This window comes from Balaenoptera acutorostrata, chromosome 2, assembly GCF_949987535.1.
Source record: "Balaenoptera acutorostrata chromosome 2, mBalAcu1.1, whole genome shotgun sequence".
Classification (NCBI taxonomy): domain Eukaryota; kingdom Metazoa; phylum Chordata; class Mammalia; order Artiodactyla; family Balaenopteridae; genus Balaenoptera; species Balaenoptera acutorostrata.
Window position 1 is genome coordinate 147,826,327 of NC_080065.1, and position 15,002 is coordinate 147,841,328.

At 38.0% G+C, this 15,002-nt stretch overlaps 1 long non-coding RNA gene across 2 annotated transcripts; it reads left to right on the forward strand.

Moving 5' to 3' along the window:
• The first annotated feature begins 2 nt into the window (after positions 1–2).
• Positions 3–13,809, forward strand: LOC114236404 (uncharacterized). 2 transcript variants are annotated; one of them, XR_003622374.2, is made up of 3 exons: positions 3–65; positions 1,511–1,676; positions 13,350–13,809. It is a non-coding gene; the product is annotated as an uncharacterized LOC114236404 (long non-coding RNA). The 2 variants fall into 2 exon arrangements; XR_003622373.1 differs by lacking the exon at positions 13,350–13,809 and adding an exon at positions 5,913–5,992.
• Positions 13,810–15,002: the final 1,193 nt, after the last annotated feature.

The window sequence follows — 15,002 nt, forward strand, 5'->3', positions numbered from 1 at the left end:
GGCCGGCCCCCGCCCCCGTCTGCGGAGAGGAGGGGGCGCCCGACGCCGCACCCGGACTCCTCAAGGTCCTGGTCCCTTCCGCACTCTTGACCCATTTATACCTCTTGGCAATCTCCCTCCTCCCCCGCCAAGGTCAGGGGTCATTCTGGGGCCGCCGGGTACTGACTCCAGGGCAAGTGTGGAGGCGGGAGGGCTGCTAGGCGGGAATCTGACAGCTCCCCGAGGACAGAAGGCGAACGGGAGGGGAATTCCTGGATTTGAGACGGTAAAACAGCCTCTTCAACAGTGCAGACGTACAGATTCAGAGCGTGGCGGTCTCCCAGCTCCTAGGAGTCGCTACAAAGATACACACACACGAACACACGAACACGAGAGAGAGAGAGAGAGAGACAGAGATACTGGAAATCTGTAACTCTCCTCTCTGTAATTACTTGGGTTGAGAGTTACAGGAATCAAAATACAGACCTATGGCTCAGGAAAACTGCCTATTTCCCTCTTTCTCTTGACTCACAAAACAATGGGAATCTTTTACATAGGCTCACCCTATTGAAGGTGGGGAAAGTTTAGATTACGTATTAACATTATACCAAAGGATTCCCAAACAGTTTGACTACACCAACTCCTGAAGCCCTAGAAAGCTCTTCTTCTTGAAAACACTTTGAAACAGGGTTTTCCTTCTGATAGGGTTATCCACGTTGCACTTGCTGCACTACCAGCTCCTCTTATTTAGGCTCAGTTCAATTTCGGTTGAAAGAACAGAATTCAGTGAACAGAACGAAACCACGAATACTATCAGTCGTCATCCACTAATAATAATAACAGCCCAGGGAAAGGTTAAACAGTATTTATTGAAGACCTAACATAAACAGAAAATTAAGGGAAAGGAGGCCGAAGAGCTAAAGTAACCTGCGTCTCAGCAAGTAAGACAATAGCACAGTGCCAACAGGTTCAAAGGAACTGGAGGCAGACCTTTGGGCTCAAATCCCAGTTCAGACACTTAGTGTTTTGGGGACTTGGGCAGGTCACTTAACTTCTCTAAAGCTCAGCTTCCTCTTCTTTAAAAATTAAAATATAGTGCCTTCTTTGTTTGCTTTAGAATGATATAAATATGTGTAGCATTTGGCATGTGATTAATAAATATCAGCAAATTTTAGTGAATAAGGAAGGCATAATGAATGGGCAAGAAAGCAAACAAGGTTTAATAGCATTAGCCTATAAAGACTGAGTGGACTTCAGTTTGGTGCAATGATCCTGAGAAGGCACAGATTAGCCTGAGAAGAGAGGAGCAGATATTCCAAGGGAATTAAGATAAGGGTAAGAAGAAAATGTATTAAAGACCCAAGCAGCAATCAAAAGGACAAAAGACAAAATCGTATGTATTTTCTTTATGTGGTACCATCTCATTGTTATTTCTTAATAATAACTGTAACTAATATAATTAGAGATAGTCCTACTGGTTACAAAATCTGAGATCAATTTATGCCTAAAGTGGGTCTCTATTTTATGGCAGAATCAACAGTAGGACATCTCTCTGGAAGACATGGCTGGTAATGCTGCCTAGGAATGTGAAAATTGGAACAATAATGTGCAAGGGAAGGCACTGCTGGATTCTGGAAATGTGTCAGTTGCTGGAGAGCATCCTGCATGATTCCAGATGTACGACGAGCAGGCAATATGTAAGTACTCTTAAGAGATCACGATTCAAAATCATGTCTGAGTATGAAGCATACAAATGCCAAGTAATAACCATCACTAATCATATGCTATTTGTCTTTGCTATAATATTTATTCATTTGTTCAGTAAATATGTACTGGGCACCTACTCTACGTCAAACATTATTTGACGAGCACTAGGGATGATGTGTTGAAAAGGCAGACATGGTCCTTATCCTCTTGGAGCTTACGTTCCAGTGTGGGAAAGAGCAGTATAGAAGTGATAACACATGTAGCATGTATTTTGAAGTGGGGAAGATAGGATATTATGGAATGCATAATTGATGCAAATAACTCAGTTTGAAGATTTGGGTAAAACTTGCCTGATAGAGTGATGTTTTAGTTGAAATTTGAAAGATGAGTTAGCCTGATGAAGAGTTGGGGGAAGAATATTTCAGGAAGAAGAAATAGTATATGAAAATATCCTGGGCCAAGAGAGGATGGCATAAATGAAGAATGAAGGAAGAACAAAGACTAGGGGACAAGGGTAAGAGTGGCTCCAAGAGTGATGTGCTTGGGGAGCTGGGCAGGAGCAATTCGGTTCCACTGATCTGTTGAAGTAGAGGAGTGACAAGATGAGTTTTAATCACACTGGAGGAAGGTGGTAAAGGCTATAGGGGATTTCTTACTGCAAGAATCCAGGTGAGAGGTGATATTGGTCCAAATTAGGATAGTGACAGTGAAGATGGAGAGAAGCGGCTAGAGTTATGTGGGAGAACTGGCTAACTTTGTCACCCATGGGATATGAGGAATGAGGGGAAGGATTCAAGAATGACTCATACATTCTGGTTTGAGCATCTCAGTGGTGGTAGAAGATAGTTGATAGGGATAGTACATTCAGTTGGGGTCACGATGAGTTTAAGGTCCCAGCTAGTCATCGAGGGTGCACTGGACATTTTGATATATGTACCTGAAGCTCAGAACTGAGGGCTGATGTGGGGCCAGTACAAAATTTCTGCATCCCATCCTGACACTACTTCCCTTTCTGTCTGAACGTTTCTCTTTAAGACATATTACTGTCTAACATATTTTATTTTGCCCATTGTAATTCTATCTTCCTGACTGGAATGCAAGTTCAGAAAAACAGAAAATTTTGCCTGCTTTGCTAAGTGCTGTATTCTAGTGCCTAGTGCCCATAGTAGAAACCTAATACGTACATTTTAATGAATAAGTCTGTATTTGATGATCCTGCGGATGCAAACAACTGAAGTCATGGGAGTATATGAGACTTATGCAGGCAGGATGAACAGACTAAGAAGAGAATCTTCCAGAGAAGGGCAATTACAGTCATCCAGAAGAGTGAAATTAGAAATGGCCCAAAAGGTAAGAGGAAAATCACTGTGGTATGATCAAAGCCAAGAAAAGATAATATTCTGATAAAAAAGGACTAGTCAACTGTATTAAACCCTTAAAAAGTTTTAAAATTTTTGAATAGATAGGACATGCTGCTGGTATAAAATTCTAAAGTTGAGCCATTGTGTCCCTCTGCCACCCTGATTCCCTCCCTAGAATCTCACACATTTCAGCTGGGGGGAAGGTAGTGTGATATTCCATACCATAGCCTTTATCCTGTGGAAGAACAAGTATAGGATATGCCCACAGGTGCCAGGGCATCTTCCCTGACCTCCCACTTCTGGTGCAGCATGAACAAAGTTCTCATGCAACGTGGGTTACCTGTTTTGCTGAATTGATTAAACATTTGTATTTATTATTCTTTTTTTAAAATGAATAATGAGTCTCTTAGCTTTGAATATTGATTGGGGTCTTTTTAAATAGTGTGTAGAAATTTCGTTAACACTGAAGAGCCGGGAGAAAGTCAGAAAGGATATGCTGAAAGAAAATATACATTTATTACTTTCAGTACCAACTTACTAATTACTAATAAAGTGTTGTCAAGTATATGGCTTCCTGGACCTACTATAATATACAAATAAAAACCATTTTAAAATAACCTCTCCAAATATCTTATTTATGAATGCACCTTTATTTTTATGTGCTAAAGAATATTCCTAGAGTAGTTTAATTTTGTCAAATTTTTTTCCCTTATGCTAGTCAAAAATACCCTCTATTTATTTGTCTGGCAAACCTTACCTTCACAGACACCGGAAAATTAAATTTCTCCTGTATTACCATAAATTCCAAATTATGGGCTTATGGGTTAATGAGGTTTTGATCTGCAGAATTAGAAATGTGAATTCTATGCCCACTGAGTCCTGGCTGTTTCTCCTTCAGCAGGTAGCACTAACATTAAACCTGAGTGTCTATAAAATTTTTGACCACAGTGAGACTGATGACATATAAATCAATTTAAATTACTTAACTAAAATATAACATGTAGTAATAATAATAAAATAATAATATCAGTGTGTCAGATACTGTTCCAAATGCTTTATGTATAGTAAAATATTTAATCCTCACAATGTGTCTATAAAATGTTAATAATTAATATCCCCATTTTATATATAAGGAAACAGAAGCAGAGATTAAGTAGCTATAAGATTGCACAGTTTATAAGAAAATATTAATGAACTCAGGCTCTTCCTGAGTCCTATGTGACTTTATATATAAAACTCCTGCAAATTTGTCTACAGTTCTCAGCTTGTCTCACCCATTGAGTTAATATAACAGAAATAAAATCATAGCCCAAAGGATCTCTGCACCTAACAGAGATTTGATTTAACAATCAAATGACCAATAGGAAATTTTGAGAGCTAGAGTTACTGGACACCTTTTGAAGGAAAATGCCTTTTAGCACCACCTCAAATGAATCCATTCTTCAAGAGTACAGAAAAGTGTACCTCAAAGTACAAAATGAAATTACTGATGCTCCAAATGGAGGCGAAATTGTTAGATGAGGAAATTACCTGAGCTCTGACACCATGGGGATACTAATTATATTCATGCACAGTCTCAGAAGCAATGCAACACCGTATCCCTTATCCTAGAAAAGGATAGAGTGGGAGAGAAGTCCTTTTTACCAACTGCTTCTCCAGACCGGCAGGGGAGGAGAGGTGTGCTTATCAATATAAATAAATGAGCAAAACTGATGTATAAGCAGTGACATTGACAGTCCTAAGGAATAATTTCTCAACATCCCTCTCAGGTTGGTTTCTTAGGGATGGCCAGTAAGAGATGGCCAAAGATAGATAATCCAGTATGCAAAATGGAATTTTCCAGAATGTGGGTCACACAATCTGAGGCCTTTCCTGATGCTCCTCTACCAGGATTGTTTTTCTACTAAATGTCTGAGTTAGAAAGCCTAGGGTTTACAAGCCTTTTGAGGGCCTATAAAAAATGTTGGAATTCCAATGTACATATTGGGTCCAAATTTTTAAAAGCTGCAAATGTTGAAATTAATTAATGTTTAATTAAAAGTCTATAAAAATTTAACAAATTCACAAACTCACATTTCATATGGGAAAGGTACATTTTAATGTGCTTTATGTTATGTGTCAAGGGGCCTCCAAAAGTGAAAGAACTTGGGCATATGAAGGTCTTAAAAAGCTCCAGCTGTCTCCAGCCTCAGGCAAACTTACTCTCCCTACTTCTAGGCACCTAATGTCAATTGTAGTGTCTTGCTTTTTTGTTTCTGTTTTGGTTTTGTTTTTTCCCTTAAATCCCCTTTGGAAACATCTCCATTTGCTAATTCTACAAGGAACTTTTTTACTCTTGTTTTTATTATTCCCCAAGCTCAGTGCATTTGCCTAACTTGTATAAGGCACTCAGTGATTGATAAATTGTAATTACAGTTCTTACTGATAGCTAATACTTATTGAGTGCTTGCTTACTAGCTGGCTCACTTTGTGATAAACACCAGTGATTACTCATTTAATTCTTTGAAGTGTATTTATTATTCAGTAGTGTATTATTCAGTGCCCTTGGGGTTGAAAGTGACAGGAACCAAATTCAAACTAGCTACAGTAAGTGACTATTAGGTCATGTAACCGAAAAAGTTAAGGGTGTTCAGCTTTGGCTACACGTGGATTCAGAGGCTTAAACTACTTCAACTCCTAATTCTGTTTTACGAAAGTTGGCTTCATTCTCAGACAGGCTCTCTTCCAAAGATGACCATCACCTGCTTTGGTTTAGCATCCCTGAGAGGATTAGCAATTTACTAACTCCCCTAAAATTACAAGACAGGACACTCTCAGTGCACTTGGATCACAGTTCTACCTTCAATGTATTACTTGCTCTGATAGATGGGCGTGTGTTCACCCCTGGTCCTGAAGCTGGGGTAAACCACATCCAAACCTTGTGGACTGGGAAAGGTTGAGGAATGATTACCCAAAGAAAGGTCACTAATGTGCTCTCTCCAGGAAGAGGAAGCATGGATGATGAACAGATAAAAGCCACGATGTCTACTAAAGGTAGGATAGGTGTTATTACTAAACATATCTTGTTGATAAATAAATTGTTTCCTGGTGACTTGGATGTGATGGAAGAGGGATCCACACTCACGGTATGTGTCTTACATGAATGTCCTTGCAACTGGCTGGCAAGGCTCAATGAATGGAGGCATCAGTCTAGGACATCTGGTCTCTCAGATTTGTGTCAAGAGTGGATGGGTGGATGATTGCTACTCAGATTTCAGCAACTCACAGAGTCATGCATGAAACAATCATCCTGAAAATTGTTTTAAAACAGTCATAATGTAAATAAATACTTGTAAGAATCAATGGAAAAATTTAATAAAATTATGAACAAGAATGACTAAGGATAAAGATACTCAGTAACTGAAAATTTGGGTAACTGAGACCTATTAGTAAAAATACTGTAATGTTAATGTCAAATAATTGCATTAGTTCCACTTATTCACAGACCTATCTGTATTAGCTAAATAAGTAAATTTTTGAAAGAATGAATTCTACAACAACCTTTTTTGCTAATTAAGCATTTAAATAAAATATTTCTCATATTTATAATCATAGGATATTTTCTTCCTACTTAGTTTTAACGTATGATTTTCCTTAATAATTAAAATTCACCTTTGTTTAATATTTAACTATGACACATAAGTCATTGCTGATAATAAATGACCTTTCCTGATACTTATATTTATACTGTTAAATATAAGTATCAGGAAAGGTCATTTATTATCAGCAATGACTTATGTGTCATAGTTAAATATTACACTTCACTTAATTTTTAAATTTAAATACTACACTTAATTATCACAAAATACTATGAGGTAAGTTCTAATATTATCCTCATTTCACAATATTCTGAAAGTGATTTTTTATGATTATGATTAAGAAAAGCTTCTCTCCAGAAAAGGAGGAATGGAGAAAAACTAGTCAATGTCTATCAGAGTGAAGGTTTTCTTTAACTGGAAACCTAAAGAGTAGGTGATAATAACCGCTGTTTCCTTCCATTTGTTTTAGCATAATTCTCCTGTAATAGAAACTACATGAAAACATGTTTTGTTCCTAGTTCCTGAGAAGAATAATTTAGTTTTAGGTTCAAATAAACGATTACGAGCTGTGAGTGAAAGTGTTCCTACTGAGGGTTATGGTATGTGGTGGCCTAGAGCATAGCCATGTCTATAAACTAAAGAAAGTCCCTTTTAGGCCAGAAGGTCCAACAATCAATAGCTCCCAATGTTTACTTTTTAAGATATAACTTATCTTAACAGGAGTTTAGAATTAAATGATTTAGCTGTTGGGGCCAAGGATATATCAACAAGAAGCAGTGAGTACTTCGGAAATTTGGTATGCTCCATCCATACACTTTATCTAGAAGTTGGCATGCAGATCCTTGATGGTTCAAGAGATGATTTTGGATATTACATAGACAAGAAAGTCAATTTGATGCTAAGATGCCATCAGCATTCTTCTACGACTCGTTACTTATCCATTTTAACTGAGACGAGTAAGTCTTCAGATGCAGATCATTGGTTTTTATCATTATGACTATATTTCATTTTTGGTCAACAATACTAGATTCCACAAAAGATAGTGATATCACGTTTCTTTTAAGCACATTTATTTAAGTTAAAGGTGAGTAAATAAAAGGAAATATTTATAAAATAGCAGAGCAGGTGGTATGCGGATTTGACAAAAATAATGTAGGCGGTATGCAAACATTTGGCAATCTTTGACTACACAGTTTGGGCAGGAACAATCTGTCAAAGTTCTGTAAGAGAAATTGTCATAGTTTAGACTGATGTGAGGGCCTTCTAACTCTTAGGAATCTATGATCATCAGAAGTTACTAGTGTGAGTGATCTGAATACAGGAGATGAGAGGTGAACCTGAACATCTTTAGACAACAGGGTCATCTTTATGACACAGGATGTCAGAATCTAAGTTAGCAATTCAGTGAATATACTCAGCAACTATTCACGTGGAAATGTGCTCAGTTTCACAGGGAACAAAAAGATGAATTAGACAACGTTCCTCCCCTCTAGGAGCTAAATTGTGTAGCAGATAAGGGTGAGGAAGCTAGCAAAAATGATTAAGCAGTAGAATATTAATGTTACAAGAAAAGCATAAACTTAGAAGAGCATAATCCAAGGAGACTGCAGGAAAAAGAGATCACATGATTAGAATTAAAGGGAAAGCCTTTGCTGACAAGATGCTCTCCGAAATGAATCATAAAGGATGGGTAAAATATTATTGTAGTTATTAGCAGGCAATGGGGAAGTTTGAGGTAAGTTTCTTCATCAGCAAATCAGTGTCTGGCTAAAGTACAGAGATAAACGGCTGGCAAAGTCAGCCACGATGTGGAGAACCTTGATATCAGGATGAGGATTTCAAATTATGTAGATAGAGGTAGGGTTCCCTGCAATCCAGTCACCCTTTAATCATTTATCAGCGATATTATAGTTGCCACATCATTTTGATCAGAGATCAGCAAACTTTTTCTGATAGTAAATATTTTAGGCTTTGCAGGCAACTCAATTTTGCAGTAGTATTAAAGCAACTGTAGACAAACATAAACAATAAAGGTGAGTCATGGGTTAAGGAGTAATAGAGAAGGGAAAGAAAAATACTACTAGGAAAATATAGTGAGATCTTTACCAGGAAAGAAAACAAACAAGCCAAAAAACAGAACACTTCACATATCATGTAAATGGCACTAGTGATTTGAGAGGGTCTTGTATATTCAAAGGGGCACGAGAATATTTGGCAGGAATGGCATGGCATCATAGATAGATCATTTTAATCTTAGTGTGAAGTTGGACTGACTTGGGGAAGAAATCTTATATCCTAGATTCTTTTAAAATTAGACTAGAAAAGGACTTAAGAATTTATGGGGCTTCCCTGGTGGCGCAGTGGTTGAGAATCTGCCTGCCAATGCAGGGGACACGGGTTCGAGCCCTGGTCTGGGAAGATCCCACATGCCGCGGAGCGACTAGGCCCGTGAGCCACAATTACTGAGCCTGCGCGTCTGGAGCCTGTGCTCCGCAACAAGAGAGGCCGCGATAGTGAGAGGCCCGTGCACCGCGATGAAGAGTGGCCCCCGCTTGCCGCAACTAGAGAAGGCCCTCGCGAGGAAACGAAGACCCAACACAGCCATAAATAAATAAATTAATTAATCAATCAATCAATTAATTAATTAATTTAAAAAAAAAGAATTTATGGTAAGAAACCTGAATTGTAAAATGAATGCTTGCCTGTTCTTTCTCCCCTCTTGGGAGCTAGGATTATGTGGTATACAAGGAGCAGGTTGGCCCTTTCCATCCTTCCATATGGAGAGGGAAGTATAAATGGGACACTAGAAAAGAAAACCATTAAGATGTTATTTTGACTAAAAATGTCATTCTACCAGGAGAGAGAGAAGGAGAATGATGATAAAGTGTTTAAAAAGATAAAGAAAGTTTAAAAATTTTTAAAAATCAAGTATCAGCTATAACAGCTTTTGAAGACAACAAATCAAATTCATAGATTTGGAAAGACCTTCCAGTAATCATTGAGATGTTAAGGTAAAATACCAAATTCATATAAATTTTTACAGATAAAACAAGAAAGTTTAAATAAATACCTAGTTTGCAGCAGGAATCTCTGGTCTATAACTTCAAACAAGTTCATTTATTTATTTTCCTCTGTTATTAAGATCGTGCAGGAGACAATGCAAATGCTCAGCCCAAATTCCCTCAGATCATTTTTGTATTCCAACCCCACCTCAACACACACATATAACATACTTTGGGGAGTGATTTCTGTGGCCAGTACCTGCATGCAGCCTCTTCAGTATGCTACTTTTGGGCTACTGTGGCAGCCATGGGCCACTGGGAAATACCCAGAAAGTTTGCAGCCTCCCAGGGTGCCGATTAATCAACGATTATCAGGTGGGAAATAAAACAATTCTTAAACAACTCACACTCCAGAGTTCCCTTGTGGAATGAGGCTCAAGTTTATCCTCTGAATAGCTTTTGCTTGAAATCTCACCGTTGTTTGGGCTTACTCTCCCTCCCTTGTCTTATTTCCCCTACCTGCTTATCATTTGCCCATGAATTCTCTCTTGGTCTGCTTCTGGAGAATGAACCTAAGACCAGTGGAACTTTGAGATGCATAACAGGGGGAAATCTTTACTTCTAGAAAATCAGACATCATTATTGGAACTCTAAAGATGAGCATAGCATGAGTTGTGTAAGAACAAGAACTAGTTTTATTTTTTTTAAAAACACTAGCTGTGTGATTGGGGGAGCGGGGAGAAAGTGGACAAGTTACAGTGTCATCCTGTCTCTTAGTTGTCTCATATGTAAAATGAGGGTGTCAAACTAGGTGATCTCTAAAAAGTTCCTCCCAGACCTAAAATTCTAAGACCTAAGTCAGGGGTTGGCAAACTACGGCTCTCTGGCCAAATCCAGCCCTGCCTTCTGTTTCATAAATAAAGTTTTATTGGAACACAGCCATGCTCATTAGTTTAGATATTGTCTATGCTTACTTTCAGGCTACAACTACAGAACTGAGTAGCCTATGAAGTAGGTCTATTTTCATCCTCAACATTTTTTTTTTTAACTCTGATGAGGAAACTGAGACAAAGTACGGTCAAGTAACTTCTTGCCCAAGTTTACAGGGCAAGTAAAGGTAAAGCTGAGACTCAACATTCAGTCATTCTGCTTCCAGAGTTAGCACTTTTAACCATCATGCTGAACTGCCCCGATTTGAGAAGGCCACAATGAAAATGAATGTTGACTCCTTCTGACTCACAGTAACTATGTTGTGTTTATTTTGTCTTTAGTAGAGGGGTTAATATTAACAGGAACGCATGTGGAAGCATGAATGGAGGCGAGGGAGAGGGAGGGTGTCTGCAGGTTCAGCCAAGTTGTTAGGAAATAACACAAAGAATAAAATATAGCCTGCTTATTTTTTCACCATCACATGCAGTCCTAAAATGTGGTTTCATGTTCTTTTCATCTTTTCCTCATGGTGCAAATCACAGTCACGTTCACAAACAAATTCACAACTAAGATGCTTGACTTGGTCCTCACATGCCAGCATCCTGCATCTGTGGAGCAGAACTAATCATTTTATGTCACTTCTCGCTTCTCATCCCCTTCCCACTTCCTCTGAGATTGCAATTCCGCTGAGGCAACGTGATGAATGACAATGCCGAGGGCAGACAATTTTACTTTTGAACAATCCACAGTGTTACAGAACATCAGCAGAGTCTGTCTTGGGTTTTTTGTTGTTGTTGTTTTAGAGCCCACTGACATAAATTCCCTCAAAATATATCTGTATATCCTTTTCCACTGAGGTGGATTCTTATTTGGATGGAACAAGTTCATATACTGATGTAAGCTGAGGAAGAAGGAAACATGCAAAAGAGGAGAAGATAGAGAGACGTTTCTCAATTTATCTTCCTTAAATGACAGGTAGGATTTTGATCATGGAGGGGTAGGGGGTGGCTAATATGAATTCCTGTTTCTTTAATTTATCATATGAACTTGGTTCAAATACCTGGTTTTGGTCATTATAGCTGTAATTTAACTCCTTTCTTCATGTAGGTAAAGTGGATGGTAACATTCCTTACTCTGCCCAGGCCAGATCTCCTAACATTACCATTTGTAGTAATGTTTGGGTCTGCATTATGATTAAACCAATTTCTCTGTCTTTGTCTCTGTCCCTCTTACTCTCTCTGTGTGTCTGTGTTTTACATTGCTGTTGTTAACTAAATGCCTGAGAACATAATTGTGCTAGCCACTGTGATAAGTGCTTAATATGCTTTACTTCATTTAATCTTCATATTAGTCTCTGGCGGTGGGTTTGTCATCTACCATTTTCAGATGAGGAAGATAAAGTTGTAACAAGTTGAGGGACTTGCCCAAGGTCACTTGACCAGTAAATAATATAATCAAGATTCCAACTCAGGTCAGTCTGCTTCTGTCTTAACCCTATAGAAGAACCCAAACAGTTAAGATATAGAAATTCTCAAATATTAAGGTGAATCAAGAAAGATGTAGGTTGCCAAGTAGAGATCAGACCTTATGATGAATCTAGATCAACAGGGTGAAGGTAAAGAAATTTTATTACCAAGGTCAAGAACAGATTGGTAATATCAGTCATCAAGGTAATTAGAGAAATAAACATTTATCCTGGTTAGAAGCTTCATAGAGATCAGGGATTTGGGGATAGGTGTCTGATGTTCTTAGCATCTGGGCTAAGAAACAGGGTAGAAGGACCTACTAACTTACTAACTCCATTACCTTTCATTAGCATATAAGATGTAAGGGAACCTGATTCTGAAACAGAAATTTTCTGAACTATGGAAAAGGAATCCGCATTTATCGAGGACTTACTCTGTGTTGAGCATTGTCCCTAAACTAATATATGTTAGCTCATTTCTCTTCACAAACATATACGAAACAAAGATGCGGGAGGTCAGTTATCTTTTCTGCAACTACATAGGAAGAAGGTAGAATATACTGTGGATAGCAGTAGGAAGCATGTTGGCACTCTACTATAAACTTAGAAAAATATACATTCTAGAGTGGTGGTATTATAAGCTTATAAAAGAAAAAGCTCTGATAATTTAGGGAAGTTCCAACATTTTGGTTTTTTGTTTTTTTTGTTTTTTTTTGCAAATCAATTTAAAGAAAGCAAAGGGACAGAGTATCATGGTTTCGAAAACACCTATTGTTTAAATAATGTCTACTTGCCTTGAAAGAAGTATATATCATTCTTCACCACGTTTTAATACTATGCATATGGATTCCATAAACCACTGAATCTGCCTCTGCGACTGGAAAAGGATGAGGAAAAAAGAGAAAAAATATAAGGTCTCTTGCTTAGTAATATAAAAAGTTCAAAGCAGACAGGCTGTTTAAAAATATAAATTCTGCATTCCTAATACTTTATTTTTAGGAGGGTTCTCCATGTAGAATATAATGTATTTGGAATTTAAGAACTTGATTTGTCAGCACTGTTTCATTAAGATTTGACCAAGAAGAAAACTGAATCCTTAAATGAAGAAACAAGCCGTGGAAGGCATTAGAATTGGTGAGGAACTTCTGCTGACAGTCGTAGGTACCTTTTAAGAAAAACTAGTAATTATGGCATCAAATTTCCTTTGCTTAAATCTAAAGTACTGTTCTATGAACTTACACAGATGATGAATTTATATTTCAGCCAGGCTCATTTTTCCTTCTTATGCCTTAACGCTTTTTTTTCTTCTATGGTAATTAACTTGCAGTGTTCTCCTGCACGACTTGAGGAGGTGCAACAGGTGCATCTAGTCAAATCCTTTTGCTCCACGGCCTTCCAGGCACTCTGTGTCAGAGCCCAGAATTACTCCTGGAACCTCACGTCAATCACTCTCTCTCTCCTTCACTCCCTCCGTTGACAGTGGCCGTGTACACCAAGCAGGCTCCTGCCTCTGAGCTTTGTCCTTGCTGCCCCTCTGCCTGGAAGACTCTTCCCCCAGATCCTCCCCTGATGAGCTGCATGTCCAGGTCTCATCTCACATAGGACCTGCTCAGAGTGGCTATCCCTGTGCTTCTCCAGCTCTGGTCAAGTCTCTTTCTATCACAGTATAGCCTTTAATGGTCTTCTCTTCTGAACTGTATTCTTTAACCTGCTTATTGTCTACTTTCTCCTACTAAAATATAAAATTCAATAAATCATGTCTATCTTCTCTGACAGAGTATCCAAAGGATCTGACACATAATAGGTGTAAAGTAAAATGTATATTGAATAAATGACTAAACTTCAAATTTCTCCTTCTCCATGGATCTTTTTTCCTTGACTTAAGACTGCTTTTTTCTTCCTCAAATCAGAGAGAAAACTGCACGTTTTTGAGATATATTATGTGAGACGCTTTGCATATTTTAATCCTTAACACTATTCATCGAGGTAACTATTAATATGCCCATGGAAACTGACAAAGCTAATAAATATCAGAACCAGAATTTAAACAGATGTCAGGTGATTTCAAAGCTGATTGTCGTTAAGCTATGTGGATGCCTTTTATTTCTTTTTCTTGCCTGACTACTCTTGCTAGGACTTATAGTACTATGTTGCATAGGAGTGGTGAGAGTGGACACACTTGTTTCTGATCTTAAAGGAAAAGCTTTCAACCTTTCACCATTGAATGTGATGTTAGCTGTGGGCTTGACATATGTGGCAATATTAAACTGAGGTCCTTGTGTGCTCTGTATCTCCCTTTATTACATCCTGTCTCCTATGCTTTTCCATTGCAATCTCTCCCCTACTCCAAATCATGGGTTTTATCCTGTAACCTTGATATGGTTAGGAGTTCTTTGAATACCTTGTTATAGGTTTCTTTTACGTTCCAATATCAAGGAACATTGGGTAAGTCACCTTGTAAACATGTTATCAATGCTTATTGAACTAAATTGACTAAATGAATAGACAGATGATAAAAACCAGAAAATAATCCCACAGAAACTTCTTGAGAGTTCACACTGTTTCAGCACTGAATGGAATCTACTGTCCAAACAAATATGGAGTCTGAGTCATCATTGTATATATCTTAAGGTGAATTACTGCAAGAGAGTAGTATATCTATATGTGAAAATTAACTAGTTCTTTTAAAGTTTATTGAAAAATTCCAGGAAATTGGCTGAAGTAAAATATTCTGTCCCCTAGATTAACAGATCATATCACAAAACACCTGTCTCAAAATGGACTCATCCTCTGGTTACTTTCTGCCTCCAGGGAATTTTCTTGAATATACATTGATTCTCACTGATTTCCTGTAGGTAAATGGTTTTCAAAAAAACTAGTAGGCTACTGAATGGAAGTACTACATATTGAGTTGGCGATTTACTTTTAAGCATCAGTTGAAAACACTGAAGTGAGAAAAAACAAGTCTAGTAGTACCCCC